Raw genomic sequence first — 22,052 nt, forward strand, 5'->3', positions numbered from 1 at the left:
CCTAGTTGACTGGGCGGGTGGTAAGGGAATTGGTGCGAAAGTCGGAGGTTGACTCCTCTGCTGATATAGACCTCCATGACGATGAGGACAATGCCTCCATATATGCCCAAGCTCCCCACACTCAAAACAACTCCATGGTGCTTGTGGCAGAAACTGAAGAGAACCCCTAGCACCGGGATGACTGGTAGAAGAACCTGGCATGGAAGAGCCCTGAACAGGTGGAGCACGGGACGAACTCTGAGCTGGAAGGGCACTAAGTGATGAGTGGACCTGATGAGAACTGTGAGAACCATGGCCAGATGATACACCCCGATGAAATGGCCGAGCTGACTAAGCCTGTCTGAAATGACGACAACCTCATCAAAAGTAGCACCCAAAACCGTCTCTCTGGTCATGAGCAACTATAGCTGATAAGTGAGACCATCAATAAACCTCATGATCCTCTCCCTGTCCGTGGGAACTAACCAGATCGCATGACGGGCCAACTCAGCAAACCGCATCTCATACTGTGTCATAGACATATCACCCTGGCGAAGCTGCTCAAATTGTCTGTGCAGCTCCTCTCTGCGGGATCGAGGCACGAACCTCTCCAAAAAGACCACGGAGAACTGCTGGCAAGTAAGGGGTGCTGTGCCAATAGGCCTACGCCTCTCGTAAGTCTTCCACCATTTGAGTGCAGCCCTAGAAAATGGAAAGGTAGTGAATGAGACCCCACAAGTCTCCAGAATACCAGCAGACTTGAGTATCCTCTTACACCTGTCAATAAGTCCTAAGCATCCTCTCTCTCTGTGCCACTGAAAGGTGGTGGCTGGAGTCTCCCAAACCTCTCCAACTTACGCTGATCATCCTCAGGCATAGCAGGAACCATATAATCCTGAGCAACTACAACCGGCTAGGCTGGTGGTGCCTCCGATGTCTGAAGTCCCTGAATAACCTGCTCGTGTGTGCGAGCGACGGGAGTCTTAGTGCCTCCCCTAGCCTGAGAAGTGGCTGTGGCCATCGAAATAGAGACCGCCTAAGTAAGGCTGGTACACGCTGTCAGAATCTGAGCTAGGGCCTCCTGAAGGCTTGGAATCACAATAGGCACAGGTGGTGCCTGAGCTGGTGCATCAACAACTGGAACCTGGTCCTGATCTGGGACAACCGGTGGATCTGCAGGTACTGCCCCAGTTGTTGTACGGGCTGCACCTCTGCCCCTACCACGGCCTCTACCGCGGCCTCGGCCTCTCGCAACCCTGGCTGGTTGTACTGGTGGCTGGCCTTCTTAATCGGTAGCACCAGTCCTCACCATCTGTGAGAGAATGAAACAACAAATGTTTAGTTACTAGAATCAACAGATTCGCATGACAAGAATTCAAGAATGTGGAGTTTCCCAAAGGTTCTGCATCCTCTCGAAGATAAGTACAGATGTATCAGTACCGATCCGCAAGACTCTATTAAACCCGCTCATGACTCGTGAGACCTATGTAACCTAGGCTCTGATACCAATCTATCACGACCCAAACTAACCCCTGTCATGATGTCGCCTATCGTGGAACTAGGTAAGCCGACTCATTTCCAAAACAAACCGATATTTTCATTTCAAAGATAATTTCAATGTTATTTAACATAAAATAAAACCTTCGTAAAGGAGTTCCAATCAAAATAAAAGTGCGGAAGGAAAAGCCCAACATCGGGGTGTCACTAGTCATGAGCATCTACTATAATTTGTCTAACAATATCGAGGCTAACTCAGCCTGGAAAATAGCTAAATACAACTAGAGGAAGATAAGAGGGAGAAGAGCAGAGGCTGCGATCGCCAAATAACTACCTTGCTATCTCCGAGAAAATATACAACCAGAACAATCAATAACCACTACCGTGTCCAGCTACACCTGGATCTGCACATAAGGTGTAGGGAGTAACGTGAGTACGCCAACTCAGTAAGTAACAATAATAAATAAAGACCGAGCAGTAGTGACGAGCAATAAAGCATATAACATTCATATCATGAAATCTCAGTAAAATACCTCATGCTTTTAAAATCAGGATTTGAATCAAAATATCTCGTTTAAACCCAGTTCCAGTAAAAATCATTTAAGGATATTTTTCAATAGCTTTCAAACAGAGGAAAAATGCAATGGTGAGCAAAAATGATGAAATCATAAACAGCCCCTCGGGCAAAGCATCACTCATATACAGCCCCTCGGGCAAACCTCACAATCACTCTTGCCACTTGGGCATACATCACAATCACTCATGCCTCCTAGTCACTCAGCATTCGGCACTCGGCACTCACACTCAGTAGGTACATGCGCTCACTGGGGTGTGTACAGACTCCGGAGGGGCTCCTTCAACCCAATTAACAGAAACTCTTTCTAAAAACACATAAGTATCATATAATTTCCACAAAATATGCAACTTTATAGTTTCTACGGGATGAACCAAGTCACAATCCCCAACAGTGCACGCCCACACGCCCATCACCTAGCATGTGCGTCACTTCAAAATAGTAGAATGATACGAAATCCATTGTTTCATACCCTCAGGACTAGATTTACAATCGCTACTTACCTCAAATCGGTCAAATCTCTACCCCGTAATGCTCTTGCCTCTGGACTCGGCCTCCAAGTGCTCCAAATCTATTCACAATCAGTACAATACCATCAATATACGCTAACGGAATGAATTCCACAAGAAAAGCTATAAAATTAGACCAAAATCCAAAATTTGCTCAAACCCGGCCCCCGGGCCCACGTATCGAAATGCAACAAAATTTACAAAACAAGAAAGCCCATTCACTCACGAGTCTAACCATACCAAATTCATCAAAATCTGACATCATTTGGTCCTTTAAATCCTTAAATTACTTCTCCGAAAATCCCAAGCCCTAACTCCTCATTTTCACTAATTACAATGATTAAACAACGTAAAATCACCATATATACAAGTATTAGGGCTCAAGTAACTTACCGCAATGAAACCCCCTTGATTCCCTCTTCAAATCTCACCCAAAAGCTCCAAAACCGAATAGACAAATGGTAGAAATGAACCAAAATTCGCGAAGTGCTATCTATACATTCTGCCCAGATTTTTGCATCCGCAGCCTATTCCACGCACCTGTGAGAATCACTTAAACTCTCAGCCTCCGCATCTGCGCCCAGGTCTCGCACCTGCGCTCTAGACTTGGCCTCCCATTTTCTGCATCTGCGCCCCAGGTCGCGCACTTGCGTGCTCGCAGAAGTGACAAACTTCTCGCACCTGCGCATCCTGCCTAGCCTAGAACTGTCCGCACCTGCGAACTATCCACACGCACCAGTGGCCTAGCACCTGCGACTCTTTCTTCCGCAGGTGCAAAAATAGCAGTAGCAGTAGGTTCAACTGTATTTTCCAACTTTGGCAAATCCGTTAACCACCCGGAATTACCCCGAGGCCCTCGGGACCTCAATAAAAAATACCAACAAGTCATATATCAACATACCAACTTAGTTGAACCTTCGAATCACTCAAAACAACTTCAAATCATCAAATTACCCTCGGATTCAAGCTAAGAACTTCTAAATTTTCAAATTCAGCAACCGATGCCGAAACCAACCAAACCATGTCCGAATGACTTCAAAATTCGCACAGACGTCAAAAATGACACTACGAACCTAATCCAACTACCGGAATTCCTTTCTGACCCCGATATCAAATTTTCCACTGCCGACCGAAATCGCCAAATTTCCAATTTTGCCAATTCTAGCCTAATTCTATCATGGACCTCCAAATCACATTCTGGATGCACTCCGAAGCCCAAAATCACCTAACGGAGCAAACACAACCATCGGAATTCAAATATGAGATCGTTTACATATAGGTCAACATCCGGTTGACTTTTCCAACTAAAGTTTCTACTTAAGAGACTAAGTGTCTCAATTCACTCTGAAACCACTTCGGTGCCGAACCAACTAACCCGATATAACATAATATAGCTGAATAACACAAAAAGAAGTAGAAATGGGGAAAATGAGGCTATAACTCTCGAAACGACCGGTCGGGTCGTTACAATTCAGTATTGATCTATTTCACTTGTACTGAGTTTAACTGTTAAATTTGAAAGTATGCCTACATTTTGTACCATTATTATACTGAATTATACCTGCGGAGCTCGTCATTACTTTCATCCTAGAGGTTAGTCTTGTTACTTATTGAGTTAGTTGTACTCATACTACACTCTGCAACTCGTGTGCAAATCCAGGTACTTTCAGACACGACGACTATTAGATATCAGAGTGCTATCAGTTGGAGACTATCAAGGTAGCTGCGTGGAGTCCGCTGATCTTCTTGCTCTTTCCTTCAGTTATAGTACTGTTCTATACTTTCAGATAGTGGTTTTTATCAGTCAGACATTGTATTCATATTAGATGCTTGTACTCAGTGACACCGGGTTTTGGGAGTGTTATATTTGTATTTGTGAGATTTCTTCCGCTGAATTTAATTATTATGTTTCAAATTTAAAAGATATGATGGTGTGTTGAGTTTTTTGGATTGCCTAATATTGAGATCGGTGCCATCACGACAAGTGAGATTTTGGGTCGTGACACTATATTAAGGGTGTTCAAAATATAATATATAACCATATAAAGTAATATTTGATCTATATATACGGTATAATTCTTCAGCGAAGGGAGTTCGCTTGACCCCACATGGGGATACGCAAACCTTCAGATTGATTCATTGGCTAGGTATGTGTCACGCCCCAAACTTGAAGAGGCGTGGCCGGCACCCGGTACCATACTCGGCCCAAGCGTACCACTCTGTAACTGTGAACTCTATAGGGATAACCCTCAACCTAGGCCGATGAGGCCATATTCATGCATTTATACATGCACATTGACCCATGACCATATGGTGTTATATACGCAATATATATATATATAATAGAAAAGGTTACGGCGTTATATACGCACCACCACCTGATTAGCTGGTATACGAGCTGCCATGAACATCCACTAATATACAAACTATACATGACTTGTCTACAAGCCTCTAGAGATAGTTGAACTGTACCATGGTCGGGACAGGGCCTCGACCTACCCATCAAACTTGTATATATAAAATGGACTCCAAGGTCTAGACCTGGTAACTCCGGAGAAGTGGAGCTTACCAACCAAAATGATATTTTGCTCTATCTACTGGGAAGGTCTATCCATCTGTCTATCAGGACCTGCAGGCATGAAATGCAGCGTCCCCAGCAAAGGGACGTCAGTACAAAATAATGTACTGAGTATGTAAGGCAATAGAATAACTGAAAGCTGAAACTGAACTGATGATATAATAATTGAATGATCAAAAATAATCTGAAGATATGCTTACCTACTGATACTGACTAAACTCTCTCCACATAGTATGTAAAATAGTTTTCCGGCCCTATAAGGCTCGGTTTGTGTAACTGCCCTGTCGTAGTAGGCTCGCTCATAAGCGCTCGACCATACTAGGCTCTGTATCTTGGCCATTCTGGGCTCGCTCATAGGTGCTCGGCCACAATAGGCTCGGTATATAACTTATCATCTGATCAGAGGTTGCCCAATAGGGGCCTACCCACCGATTATAGCTCGATGGTGGTGAAAATACTGTAATACTGTATAAATATATATATACTCTCTTCTATCTTGGCTTAAAGAAGACAATACTAAACTGAATATGAAGTCCCGATAAGGGAGAATACTGTAACTTATGAGACTAGGATAATGTACATAAGTTCAGGAATACGAACTTCTCTTTATGCCTCGTTATCAAACTCATATATTTACGGGATCATGCCAAAATGAAGAAAGGTTTAGCCTTAACATACCTTATCACAATCTTTCCAATCACCAAGTTGAACTCGCCTCTTCGTACATTAATATACAACAACGATAATAATACTATCATTAAGTTACGAAAGGTACAACTATCGCACAAGGAACGACAAGCTTATTTCGTATTAAAACGGACAGCATCTCCCCTATAATCCTTACTTCCTACAAATTCAAGATAACACCAACAACACCAAAAACAACAATAAAAACATATATACATTATTTTCCAACCTTATGTACACCACACAATACTATAAAACAGCCCAACAAACCCCAATCTCTTCATAAACAAAACGACCACCGTAGTAGTGTCAACAACCCGAAAATGTTACGACAAACAACCAGCCCAACATCCTGCATTTATGTGGTGTTTCTCCACACCATTCCTCCTCTAAAAATCCAAAAAATAGTAGTAAATCACGCAACCCAATAGCACCACAAAATAGTGCACAAAATAGTCCGCTACAAGTGAATAACTCGAACTCACGGCTTCCGATCACCGTCCTGTGAGTTCTTAGAAATATAGAACGACTTACTATGCATCTACAGCAAAAAATAATGGATGAAATATATCAGTAAACTTAGCTTATTTGTTGGATAACTCAGCTCCTATCTTGGTTCTTCAAACTCTAGGCTTCACCTCCAATTAGAACTTGAAAGGGAGAGAAACTCAAATGGGGTTTGTGGGAAATGTTTTGGGATTATTTTTGCAGAGATTAAGTCTGGTTATTTTTTCCCTAATATCAGCTTAATATATGAAGGGGATAGGCCTTTAAAAAGGACTCTTTGAATGACCCGAACTGGCCCATTTTTGGACGACCCGAACAGGCACAGTTTTGGATTCTCGTTTAAGCAAGTAAGTGACAGTCTGTGCAGTCTTGCAAAAATGCCCATATCTCTCTACTCCGATATCGTATTAACAAACGGTTTAATACGTTGGAAAATAGACTCATAGATATTTAATTTTATGGGTGGAACACCCCATAACTCTAAGTATATTGGGAGAAAGTAGCAGTTGCATCTGACCCAAAGTTTCAGTAAAACTTATGAACATAACTTGTGATGAATTTCATCAACTTTTATTCCACCGCTCGCTTGATTTCAAAACATAACACACGACTATCATAAGAATAACATAACTCATAACATAACCTCCTTATCATGTTAAATACCCTAGTTTCACCCCAAAAGTACATGCTATAACATTTCCAACTTGTCGACTTTCGACGAAACATTATTTTCTTCAATTCCTTTAGCTCCTGAACCTTCCAACCCTCTTTGTACTTGTTGTTCATGATCTTCAATATTTGTATTTTCCGATATAACATGATTCACTTATTTTGTAAACTTTTTGAAATATGATTTCATTTTTGAGATTACGTCAATTGACTTACGATGTACTCGTACGTACGAAAACATGAGTTGTGACATCATTCCCCCATTTGGAACATTCGTCCTCGAATGTTGACTGGTGCACTTATCAATCTCATAACCTATAGCTCTTATAAATACTTTATTTCTGGCCTTTCCATCTAGGCAATTGTTCTATGAATAAATCCATAGGCCAGGGCATTCCCCCCTTTAGGCCTCTTTCTCACACCATGACTTGTGGTCGGAATCCTTCCAATCTCGTAATTATTGCGACCTTCTGTCATGCAGCCTGTACGGCTTTGTCCTTGTATGTGCGCCTATGCGACTCTTCTATTCCTTTTCCCCCAGCTTTTAGCCAATCTCTAGGCCTCACTTTGGGAACATATACAGAACTATGACAAGTTGTTCCTCCCGGTGTATATAGGTGTAGTGAAGTTCTTCGCTCGGTACTTTGTCAAACTTATGACTGTTGTGATATCTTGTTTTGTAGCCTTGTAAATATATCCTTATGGCTTTACTACATCTAGGTAGGTTATACTACACCATCACACTTACTTATGTATAAATCTAAGTCCTTTAGTTCTTTCTCATTACCGTTCATCTTAAGAATGACGGCCTAATATCGTCTCATACCTTGGAACTTTTATCTCTCTATTGTTGATTCACCTTAATGTTGATCTATAATCTACCACTGATAACTTGAAACCTCTTGCATAGTACATTGTACTTAGGGATTATGTCTCATCAGGGAATATCTGAAGTTATTTTCTTGATCCACCTAGGGACGATACTATACTTCAATAATCGTATTTCATTGCATTCCAACGCGATTCACCTTATGAGGGGTATTCTAATCCCATGCAATTCATGAAATCCTTCTCTTTGAATCATTAATCAATCAATGGCCTTAACGTCATCGTATTATCTATCACAATTACACCCTTATTCTACTACCAGGGCAACATTTCATCTCTTCAGATTGCTCATAGTCTTAGAATCCTATGAGTTCATTCAGGCTATACTGAGTTTTTATTTTTTTATAACTTATGAAACTATTAGCTCTCTTGTTTTGATGTGCTTAATTCTGAGGCCTTACCTATTATCGTCACCTTCTCAATCACCTCTGCTTATCCTTACTCATGTCCACCTAAAACCGCATTGCTCTACCATACTTTAGGTTGTGACCTATACATATCTATTTATAGTACTCACAACCTTCCTTTAACTTTCTAGCACCATACACTCCCTTATGTTATTATGGAACTTCAAGCGAGACATCAAATTGTCTCTAACTCTTCTTTACTCTCTTAACTAGACCTCTCGATACTTGGAAACTATAGGCTAGAAGATATGTCTCTGACAACTCCACTATTGTTTGTGGATACTGAATCATGGCGCTTATAGCCCTCTATCTGATATATGGACTATTCACAACCTTCTACACTTGAGTATCTCGTACCTTCTTAACCTTTACCTTACTTAGTCTTTAATCTCGCATTGTATCTTCTGTCTCTTTCATAACCTCCCTTCCACATAGGTAGAATTCATATCCACAACTTGAAGCTCTACTATAAACTTTCACCTCTAGTGCGTACACAATCTGGCGGGAGCTTCATACTTACTCATAATACTTCATTTCCTCTCTTCTTATTCTCCTGCTAATACTTCTGTCTATCGCATTATTCTGAAAACTTCAACAAAACATTGTTTCACTTTTAGCTCCCCTGGCTCAATCCACCATTTCGGGTTACTCTAACCCAAGCTAGATCTTGATATCCTATCCTTCTCGTAAACTATATATGTTAGCTCCCATAGGGCATAACTGAGATGGGTGTGGCCAATTGTACATACCTCTATTTCTATTAAAGGTAACTTAGAATTCTTTTATTTCTCTGCCTGACGTGGAAATTTGGATAATCTTCATTAACTAGGTACCTCATACCCTTCTTCACCTTGCTTCTGTTACCTGTTGAAACTTATACTTTTACCTTCTAATACTCCCATGGCCTGCTATTCACGGTTATGTTAGATACTCCCGTCTTAGGGTAAATGGGAAATTCACACATATGGTAAGCACGATTTAATAGGGTCTCAAACAGGGCCACGTAGTCAAGAATTCTCTCTCTACTAATTCCCTTACCTGCTGTTGTATTATCCCTCTAGGTAGCTATAATTTTTCTAATTGAAAGCATCTCTATATCATTAGCAAACACAAGCTTTGGCTCGAACTCTTATGACTCAGCTCTATAACACGATTTGGATTTGGATGAAGGGTAACAGACTCCTAAATGCCCTATAGACTCATGCTTATAAGTATGGTGCACAACACACCCATAACCAAGACTCTACTACACACGGCTTGTAGACTCCCTAGGATAGAACTGCTCTGATACTAAGTTTGTCACGCCCCGAACCTTGAAGGGGTATATATATATATATATATATATATATATATATATATATATATATATATATATATATATATATATCGTGTTGGGCTCTTCTACCTGCCTGCCATGAACATCTACTGATATACAAACTATACATGACTTGTCTACAAGCCTCTAGAGATAGTTGAACTGTATCATGGTCGGGACAGGGCCTCGACCTACCCATCAAACCTGTATATATAAAACGGACTCCAAGGTCTAGACCTGGTAACTACGGAGAAGTGGAGCTTACCAACCAAACTGATATTTGGCTCTGTCTACTGGGAAGGTCTATCCATCTATTTATCAGGACCTGCAGGCATGAAATGCAGCGTCCCCAGCAAAGGGACGTCAGTACAAAATAATGTACTGAGTATGTAAGGCAATAAAATAACTGAAAGCTGAAACTGAACTAATGATATAATAACTGAATATAACTGGGAGTCAAAAATAATCTGAAGATATACTTACCTACTGATACTGACTCAACTCTCTCCACATAGTATGAAAAGTAGTTGCCCGGCCCTATAAGGCTCGGTATGTGTAACTGTCCTGCCGTAGTAGGCTCTCTCATAGGCGCTCGACCATACTAGGCTCTGTATCTCGGCCATTCTGTGCTCGCTCATAGGCACTCGGCCACAGTAGGCTCAGTATATAACTAATCATCTAATCAGAGGTTATCCAATAGGGGCCTGCCCACCGATTTTAGCTCGATGGTGGTGAATATACTGTAATACTGTATATATATATATATATATACACACACACACACACACACACTCTACTCTCTTGGCTGAAAGAAGATAATACTAAACTGAATATGAAGTCCCGATAAGGGAGAATACTGTAACTTATGAGACTAGAATAATGTACATAAGTTGAGGAATACGAACTTCTCTTTATGCCTCGTTATCAAACTCATGTACTTACGGGATCATGCCAAAATGAATAAAGGTTTATCCTTAACATACCTTATCACAATCTTTCCAATCACCAAGTTGAACTCGCCTCTTCGTACCTTAATCTACAACAACGATAATAATACTATCATTAAGTTACGAAAGGTACAACTATCGCACAACGAACGACAAGCTTATTTCGTATTAAAACGGACAACATCTCCTCTATAATCCTTACTTCCTCCAAATTCAAGATAACACCAACAACACCAAAAACAACAATAAAAATATATATACATTATTTTCCAACCTTATGTATACCACATAATACTACGAAACAGCCCAACACACCCCAATCTCTTCATACACAAAACGACCACTGTAGTAGTGTCAACAACCCAAAAATATTACGACATACGACCATCCCAACATCCTGCATTTATGTGGTGTTTCTCCATTCCCTTCCTCCTCTAAAAATCCACAAAATAGTAGTAAAACACGCAGCCCAACAACACTACAAAATAGTCCGCTACAAGTGAATAACTCGAACTCACGCCTTCCGATCCCCATCCCGTGAGTTCTTACAAATATAGAACGACTTACTATGCATCTACAGCAGAAAATAATGGATGAAATATAGCATCAAACTTACCTTATTTGTTGGATAACTCAGCTCCTATCTTGGTTCTTCAAACTCTAGGCTTCACCTCCAATTAGAACTTGAAAGGGAGAGAAAATCAATTGGGGTTTGTGAAAAATTGTTTGGGAGGATTTTTGCAGAGATTAAGTCTGGTTATTTTTCCCTATTATAAGCTTAATATATGAAGGGGATAGGCCTTTAAAAAGACCTCTTTTAATGACCCGAACTGGCCCATTTATGGACGACCCGAACATGCCCAGTTTTTGGATTCTCGTTTAAGCAAGTAGGTGACAGTCTGTGCAGTCTTGCAAAACTGCCCATATCTCTCTACTCCGATATTGTATTGAAAAACGGTTTAATATGTTGGAAAATAGATTCATAGATATTTAATTTTATGGGTGGAACACCCCATAACTCTACGTATATTGGGAGAAAATCGCAGTTACATTTGACCTAAAGTTTCAGTAAAACTTATGAACATAAATTGTGATGACTTTCATCGACTTTTGTTCCACCGCTCGCTTGACTTCAAAACATAACACACGACTATTATACGAATAACATAACCTTCTTATCATGTTAAACACCCTGGTCTCACCCCAAAAGTACATGCTATAACATTTCCAACTTGTTGACTTTCAATGAAACATTATTTTCTTCAATTCCTTTAGCTTCTGAACCTTCCAACCCTCTTTGTACTTGTTGTTCATGATATTCAATATTTGTATTTTCTGAGGTAACATGATTCACTTACTTTGTAAACTTTTGAAATATGATTTCATTTTTGAGCTTACGTCAATTGACTTACGACGTACTCGTATATACGAAAACATGGGTTGTGACACAAGGACCCACCCACTCCCATACAAAACCTACTTGCACCTACTATATATGTATTTTTGATGCATATTTAATATTCTTTTAGTTGTTTGTAAAGAAAAAACTTTATATCCCAAGGGTTTATGTTGTTATGGTATGTATTGAGTTATTCACTTTCCCAAAGTCAACGACAGTGAAAGCGATGGATTATAAATATAAATTAAGCATCACCGCTTTATGTATAAGCTAAGATTTTAAAACTTCATTATTGTTATAAAATATAGCTCAAAATAACAATATAGAACAAGGAAAAACAAGTTGAGAGATATAAAGAGAAAGAGATGAGATATTCTTATTTCTTCTTCAATTGTGTATTTTCCTATCTATTACAAGGCCTTTATATAAGCATGAAAAGTGAAGAAAAATATGTCATTGAATATGTCATTAAGCATTTGAGATGAAGATCATGAAGGAAGATCATGGAAGAAGAGTAGACATCTACTATAATTTTATTTTTCTTATAACACTCCCCCTTGGATGTTCATAGATAATGTGCCTCGTTAAAACAACCTTCGCATCCCAATCTTGTACACTAGTTTCTTGAAGGTTGACATCGGTTGAGATTTGGTGAACAAATCAGCCATATTATAACTTCAACGAATCTGTTGCACATTGATATCACAATTCTTTTGAAGATCATGTGTGAAAAATAACTTTGGTGAAATGTGTTTTGTCCTATCTCCTTTTATGAATCCTCCCTTCAATAGGACTATGCATGTTGCATTGTCTTCATACAAAATTGTGGGTAGTTTGTCACACTTCAAATCACATTTGTCTCTAATAAGATGTATTATAGACCTCAACCATACACATTCTCGACTTGCTTCATGAATAGCAATTATCTCAGCATGATTAGATGAAGTAGCCACGATTAATTGCTTAGTCGATCGCCAAGATATGGCAGTGCCTCCACATGTAAACACATAGCATGTTTGAGATTGAGCCTTGTGTGGGTCAGATAAATACCCAACATCGGCATAACCAACAAGATCGGGATTGCAATCATTGCCATAAAATAAGCCCATATCGGTAGTCCCTTTTAGATATTGTAATGTGTTTGATTCCGTTCCAATGTCTCTTTGTAGGAGCAGAGCTATATCTTGCTAAGACATTAGCTGAAAAAGTTATGTCAGGCCTTGTAGTGTTAGCAAGATACATTAGTGCACCAATTGCACTAAGATATGGTACTTTAGGACCAAGAAGCTCTTCATTATTTTCATGAGGTCGGAATGGATATTTATTTATATCGAGTGATCTCACAACCATCGGGGTACTCAATGGATGTGCTTTATCCATATAGAATCGCTTTAAAATATTTTTAGTGTATGCTGATTGATGGACAAAAATTTCATCTTTCATATACTTAATTTGTAGACCAAGACAAAATTTTATCTTTCCAAGATCTTTCATTTCAAATTCTTTCTTTAAACGGTCTACTACTTTAGGAAGCTCCCAAGAGTTCCAATGATATTTTAATCATCAACATGCACGGCGATTATAACAAATTCATATCCAGATCGTTTTATAAAGACACAAGGACAAATTAAATTATTCTTGTACCCTTTCTTTCAACAGGTACTCACACTACTAGAAACACGTGGTTTTCCCACGGCAAAATCAGTGGAAAATTAGTGGAAAAATTGAATTTTCACACCGCATTCCCATCGAAATGGATCACCCGAAAAAGGCCCGGAGGGAAAAATGTTCCCAGAGAAGTAGTGGGAAGTTTCTCACGATTTTCCCAGTGAAGATTTAATAGGAAAAATAATGAAGTTTCCCACCAACAATCCGTGAAAAGTATTATTAGTAATTTTTATTATTTTAATATATTAGCTAGGGAAGTGGTGGGAAAAATGCATGTAATGAAAACAAAAGTATGAACTTTTCCACCGATATCAGTGGGAATCATGCAAGATCTGTAACTAAAAGGACGAACCTTCTCACGGATTCAGTAGGAAGTCTGGAAAATATTTTTGCACATTGTGCTGCTTTTTATACTACACCACCTACCGAACAAAAAATACAACCACCAACAACAAGCCTAAATACAATTAAACATTCACATACAAAATTTAGCATTGATTCTGATCCATTTCATAAACATCCAACCAAAACAGAAATACAATAAAACAATAATGCAACTAAACACTCAAATAAAAAATTCATTATTCAATCTTATCCAATTGAATAAACTCCTCCAACGATTGTTTGAAATTCCGCAAGTCCATATAACTATCATGGGATGGTTGGATTGGCTTTCCTTGATCATCGGTTGGTTGTCTTTCAATAAACTCCTCCAACGATTGTTTGAAAGTCTTCTGCAAAAAAGTTACAACTATTATATAAAAGGAAAAGCTTTCAGGCTTCATAAAGCTAAATCGAGTTCAAAATCTAATAATAATCCTCTAACCTTTGATTTTACATGAGTGAATATGATATTACCTTTGATTTTACAGGAGTGAAAGCTCATTGGACAAGAATGGAGGATTTGCAAAGAAGAGAATGAGAGTGAAAATGAAAAGAAAGAAGAATGGATGTACTATAATACGAAAGGCATTCCCACTGATTTATTGGGAATATTTGTGGGAATTGTCTTATTAAATTCATTTATTTTTTTGAAATTGTTTTAACCTCGCGGGTTGGTTGGACCAAAATTTAAATTTCCCACTATATCTGTGGGAACATTAAAATAATTGTTTATTTTTAGATTCTCACCGTTTCACTGGGAAGAGTTTAATAATTTTATGTAGTAATGTTTCTAATGTATATCCCACTGATTCGGTGGGAAACAAATTGTACATTTTTTTGCACCAAATAATTTTCACTTATAGTCTGTGGGAACGTTTTTAAAAAAAGGTAAAAGAAAACCCTTCCATTTTCCACTGCATCTGTGGAAATATTAAAATAATTTTTTATCTTTAGATTCCCACCGTTTCATTGGAAAAAATTTAACAATTTTATATAGTAATGTTTCTAATGTATTTCTCACTTATTCGATGGGAAGCAAATTGCACTCTTTTTTGTGCCAAATAATTTCCACCTACAGACTGTGGGAATATTTTAAAAAAAGGTAAAAGAAAACCCTTTCATTTCCCACTACATATGTGGAAACATTAAAATAATATTTTATTTTTATATTCCCACCGTTTCATTGGGAAAAATTTAACAATTTTATATAGTAATTTTTCTAATGTATTTTCCACTGATTCAGTGGGAAACAAATTGCACTCTTTTTTGCGCCAAATAATTCTCACCTATAATATGTAGGAATGCTTTAAAAACAAAGGTAAAAGAAAACCCTTCCATTTCCCACTGAGTTTTTTTAAATTACAGTGGGAACTGCCACTGATAATATATCTGCGGGAAATTTCCCTGGAAAATTTGCATTTTTCTACTAGTGTCACTCAAGGGATTATATCACATACGCCCTGATTGTTTCATTCCGTGTAAGGATTTTTTGAAGCTTTATTTAATAAATTTCTTGGAAACCATAATATACTTCAGAACAATTTAAATCCTTCAATGATTTCCATTATACGCATGTCAAGTTTTTCATGTATTGCAAAATTAAAACCTGAAATGACTACATCCACTACAGGAGAACATGTCTCTATATAATTAATGTCAGGATATTTACAAATCTTCTTGTGACACAAGTCGTCTTTATGTCTATCGACTTGACCTTTTGTTTTTGCACAAGAATACATTTATACCTCCACTGGCTTTATACTTTCAGGTGTTGGGACTATCCGTCCAATTTCATATTTTTCAGGTGAAATTAATTTTTATTGCGTATTTTTCATTTGGCCAATCATTTATCTGTCCAAATTTCATGACATATTTGAGCTCAAGATCCTCGCCAATATTAATAATATTGAGCGCTATATTATATTAAAAATATCGTCAACGATCATTTTATATCGGTTCTATTATTACCCAATAAAGACATAACTTATTGAGATCTCTTTATCTCATTATTTTCAGGCACCTCAGCCTCTCCCGTGAGGTTTTATGAAGTGTTATGTCGTGATGCTCTTCTAGAGCACTTGCCTCCTTATTATGGCAATCTTGAACATTTGCTACTCTCCTTCTTCAAGGAATTTTATCTTTGGAACCGTTAGTCTATTATGCTTCATGCATGTCATAGACTCTATTAATTATGAACTTTATTTTATTTGGAGCATTAGCAGCTGGAATATGACATTTAGCTTTGGACCAGCAAATACGCCTGGCAATACTTTGCAAATGAATTATCACTTGAACTTCAAGTTCATATTTTCTCGTACGAGGATCTAAATGTACTCATAATAATTCATTACATGTATTACTTTTTCAGCTGCCCATTTTCTCCCCTTATTGTTGGGATCACCAACACATATCTCTAGCCTTATTTGGGGATCCATCTTTGTGCATTGTGGTGGAATAATTAAATCATATAGCACATTCATATTTCTAGATGATACTTATTTGGTTCCTGACCCTGAACCGATTGTGATAAGGAGAACTTATAATAACTTGGCTAGATGCATACAAGTGTTGCTGTATATTATATAATACATCACATACCAAATTTTATTTTGATAGTTTTGTTCTCATAACCAATGGTTTAGCTATAATTGGAGGCATACAATCTCTGCTAAACCAACTTGGATTTAAACCAGCATTATCAAGATAAATTAACATAATTTATATTCTGGAACTATGCTCTAATAATTTGAACAATCAATCTTGCAAAAGTAAAACTACAAGTTGATAACAAATGCACATGTGACCATAGAATAGATGCATTTATTAAAATCATATAATAGTAAACGGTCCACATGGCAGGTGACTGGGCCCATATATTTATCACCTTTTATTCGTTCCATAAATCAAGGGATTCAATCCCAACCTTAACTGGTATATCATGAGAATAAGCAGCATAAGAGAATTCTTGAAGAATCTTCTATTTCTTCAATATATGCCAACGTAATTCTCAAATAATTTTTCGCATCATAATTGAACCGGGATAGTCAACCGGTCATGCCAACTAATATTTGTTTCAGTAAACCTCTAGTTTACTTTTTACATATGATTCCATCATCATGCTTATATTTGTGTAGTACAAATATAAAGAAAATCGGGTAATCTTTCATATTTACCCGTTATGATTATATAAATATGAATATATTCAATATTCCTTTCATTTATAGTCTCAATATGCCAACCACTTTGACTTATACATTTGAAACTCAAAAAGTTTCTTTTGAGACTTTACCATATCAATGTCATGAATAATTTTATTCATCCGGATAGTAACAAATTAATTTTTTCGGAGCTCTTAATAACTTTTGTACTACAGGATCTTTTGTCATACCATTCATATGGTTAATGTCTCCTTCACGGAGAAAATTATATCATAATAAATTATCATGGTCAAAATCAGCATAAGCAAAATCATTTCTTGTTTTAATTTTGCCTTTAATAACCTTTTATAAGGCACACCAAAATATTTGTTGGCGTATCACATGTACGTGACTAATGACATATTCATGTAACCACACAATAATATTTATTCTCTTTATTTCACTCAAACCTCCTTTAGAGGTGAGTTGTGTGGTATTCATCTAATCAATCATTGCATGTCTTTATTCATTACTTTTATCACATATTGCCACATTCACCTTTAGGAATGGGTCTGCATTCTCAATACTTATCACAAGTCACATTATCTTCAAGTACTGGATCATAATCAGCGACCTGCTTTATTATTTTCATACCAATTTGATGGTAAACATTACCTTCACATTTTGAAGTACTATTTTGAGTACCCTTATTTTTCTCCTTTTATAATCAAAGTAATGATTATTATTATTTTGATCTTTGGAACGCCCACGTTCATTGTTTGTCAGGAACCGAAATTCCCACCTTCGGGACCGTGATGGAACCTAACATTTCACTTGCTAGGCAAGCCAACGTTAGAATAATATTATCCATTTTAAAATAATTTTTAAATTTATTAATAATAATAGAAACAAATGCGGAAATAAAGTCTGAAATGTAGTGAATAATCCATAAACAAATAACAGTATCTAAATACCATCCCAGAATTGGTGTCATGAGTGCACAAGCTTCTAGAATAATACAAATAAAGAGTTAGAATAAAATAAAGTTGTCTGAAAACAAACACACAACTAAATTAAAGTAGACGGGGACTTTAGAACTGCGAACGCCGTGCAGTTATACCTCAAGTCTCCTCTGGGTAGCTGAAATCTGAGCAAGTCTATGGTGCGACGCTGAGACTAACTCCGAAATCTGCACAAGAAGTACAGAGTGTAGTATTAGTACAACCGACCCCATGTACTGGTAAGTGCTGAGCCTAACCTCGACGAAGTAATGGCGAGGATAAGGTATGTCACTTACATTAACCTGTACGCAATAATAGTAATAACCACAATAATATAATTAAATCAGATAACTCATTTTTAATAGTTGAAGCCAACTCAGCAGTCATAACCAATTATTATTTCAACCAATTTCCGTTGCAACGTACAACCCGCTCCCACAATATATTCATTTTCAACCCTCCAATATATTTATTTTAATCAAGTATATATATAGACTTTTAAATAAGTCTGTTATTGTAACGACCCGACCGGTCGTTTTGAGAATTTAAGTCTCGTTCGATGGCATAAGGCCTTGAGCAGCTTCATATTATGTGTATTGACTTGCGTGTGTGGTTGAATTCAGTTACCGGTTGTTTCGGAGTAACTTAGGACACTTAGTCACTAAAACGGGAGCTTAAGTCTTAGGATTTTGATCGTAGTCGGAACTATGTGAAGACGACTCCGGAATAGAGTTTCGTTTGTTCCATTAGCTCCGTTGGGTGATTTTGGACTTAGGAGCGTGTCCGGAGTCAAAATCCGAGGTCTGTAGCGGATTTAGGCTTGAAATGGCGAAAGTCAAATTTTTAGAGATTTGGACCGGAAGTAGACTTTTTGATATCGGGGTCGGAATGCGATTCCGAGAGTTGGAACAACTATTTTTTGTTATTTGGGACTTGCCTGCAAAATTTGACGTCATTCCGAGTTGATTTGCTAGGTTTCGGCACGAGTTTTAGAAGTTGAAAGATTTGAAATTTATAAGTTCGATTCATGGTGTGATGCATAGTTTCATCGTTAGTTGATGTGATTTGAGGGCTTGACTAAGTTCGTATGGTATTTTAGGATTGGTTGGTATGTTTGGTTGAGGTCCCGGGGGCCTCGGGTGAGTTTCAGGTGCTTAACGGATTAAAAGTTTGATTTGTGTTGCTGCTAAGTCTTCAGGGTTCTGGTATTTTCGCACCTGCGGTGAAGAGGCCGCAGGTGCGAGAGTGCACATGCGGAGAGGCAAGCGCAGAAGCGGAAAGGTGGAGGAGCGCCAGGGGTTACAGGTGCGAGGAAAATTCCACATCTGCGATGCCCGCATATGCGAATTTTGGCACGCAGAAGCGAAAGGAAGCGCAGGTGCGGTTGGACGCGCACCTACGGTTGCGCAAATGCGGCTAATTATGCGCAGGTGCGGTCACGCCTGGGCAGAAAAGAGAAATCCGAGGGTTTGGTTTCGTTCTTCATTTTTGGACTTGAGAGCTCGGAATTTGGCGATTTTTCGAGGGATTTTCAGAGGAAACTTTGGGGTAATGATTCCTAACTCATTTTTGTTTGTATTCCATTAATCTATAGTTGTTTTCTCCATTTAGTTTTGGATTTTTGGGGTTGAAATTGGGAAAAATTGGAAGAATTTCTTCAATAAAGATTTTGAGTTTTGAAAGGGGATTTGTGGTCGGATTTGAGTAATTCTTATATGGTTGGACTCGTGAGTGAATGAGTGTTCATATTTTGTGATTTTTACCCGATTCAGAGACATGGGCCCGAGTCGACTTTTTAGGGCAAATTTCGGAACTTTTGTTAAAATATTGATTTTATTAATTAGATGAATCTATTAGCATTGTATTCATGATATGAAATTGTGTTTGGTTAGATTTGGACCATTCAGAGTCGGATAATTGAGGAAAGGACATTCTTACGGACTGTTTGAGCTGGTTCGAGGTAAGTATCTGGCCTAACCATGTGTGGGGGATTTTCCCCTTAGGATTTGAGTCTTCTATGTTGATTGTAGCCCGTGTGCATGAGGTGACGAGTGCGTGCACAGAGTTATTTGTGGAAAGTTGGCCTTTTAGGATTCTTAGGTCCTTATATTCACTGAGTATGAAGTTGTTCTTGATATGATTAAGTTCCTATTTACTAGTTTCACCTCTACATGCTTTAATTAGAATTAATTTCTTTTAGGATTCACTCTTATTGCCTATTGGATTCTTATTTCACTTAACTGAAGATTTTACATCCTCTATTGTCGTGCGGTGGTTATTATTGTGATGGATGAGGTTTCTACCGTGCGATTGTTGTTTTGGGGTTGCACGAGGTTTCTGCCGTGCTATTGTTACTATTGATATTTGCACATGCGGCGTGACAAAGTGGGATATATATATATGTGTGGGTTGCGCATGTGGCGAGACAAGATGGGAACATTATTATGCGCGTGTGGCGAGACACGACGGGCATTTATGTTACTATTGCACACATGGCGAGACAAGGTGGGCTGTGTCAGGGATTGATTTGTGATGATTTATTGCCTGAGGGCATTCTTGTTGTTGATATTTGTGTAGCAGTATACGTACCTGTGTGAGCTTTATCTTGTGAACGCTGTGAGAAAATATTCTATGTGTTGTCCGTTCTTCTTCTTCCTTATGCTTATTTGCTGGTACGGACTATGTTAGGACACTTGCACAAGTATACACGTAGTTAAGCACTCTTATTGGATAAGAGGTGTTCTTGATATTGTTGAGCATAGATGCTCACCCTTGTTTACTTGTCTTGTATGTGAGAATGGCTCTATTGGCACGTGAGTCGTCAGTGTGGTTATAAGGTGTTAGGGTGCCCAATGTTAGGGTTCAGGTATTGAGACCCGTGAGTTGTGAATTGTCTGAGGTTCGGTACCTCATGGAGTTGTTGACTAAAACTTGAGGTAAAAGCGGTTGTACTTAATGAGTTATTACTTGTCCTTGTTGTATTCGTGATTCCGGATTTAGGTTGTGTTCCATTCACTTTGTCTACGTCATTTTCATGATATTCCGCTAATACTTGTTTTTTTCTTGCTTTAATATCATTACTGTATTGTGAGCCATATTGCATAGTCTTTATGTAGAAATCATAATTTTGTTATTCATGTACTTATATATGTTCGGTTTATTAGACTAGTGGGTGTCTTGACTATTCCTCGTCACTACTCCACCGAGGTTAGTCTTGATACTTACTGGGCACCGTTGTGGTGTGCTCATGCTACTCTTCTGCACATTTTTGTGCAGATCCAGGTACTTGTTCATTAGCTATCTGTGTGGACTGTTGCTGTGGAGACTCAAGGTAAACCTGTTGATGCCTTCGCAGGCTTCGGAGTCACCTTCTAGTTTTCGTTTTGCACTGTTTATTCTTATTTCTGGACAGTTGTATTTAGAAGTTTTCTAGCAAACACTCGGTAGAGCTTATGACTTGTACTACCGGTTTTGGGAATTTGAAGAGATTCTATTTAAATCATGTTGTTGTTTTAATTATTGTTAGGCTTACCTAGTCCCTAAGACTAGGTGCCATCACGATACCCAACAGAGGGAAAATTGGGTCATGACAGTTATGACGTGCAATCTGATCCCCCAATATGGACTTTTTAATAAGTTTGTTGTGGCGTGCAAACCTGTAACGATCCGATCGGTCATTTTGAGTATCACATCCATGTTCCCCCATTTACTGCTCAATTTATGCCTTACAGTTGATTTATGACTTATCGGGTTAGTTGGTTCGGGTCCGGAAGGAGTTTGGAGTGAAATGAGACACTTAGTCTCATAATTGAAAACTTAAGTTAAAAAAGTTGACCGGATATTCACTTATGTGTAAACAACCTCGAAATTGAATTCTGATGTTTCCAATAGCTCCATATGGTTATT

Source organism: Nicotiana tabacum, chromosome 15, assembly GCF_000715075.1.
Source record: "Nicotiana tabacum cultivar K326 chromosome 15, ASM71507v2, whole genome shotgun sequence".
Classification (NCBI taxonomy): domain Eukaryota; kingdom Viridiplantae; phylum Streptophyta; class Magnoliopsida; order Solanales; family Solanaceae; genus Nicotiana; species Nicotiana tabacum.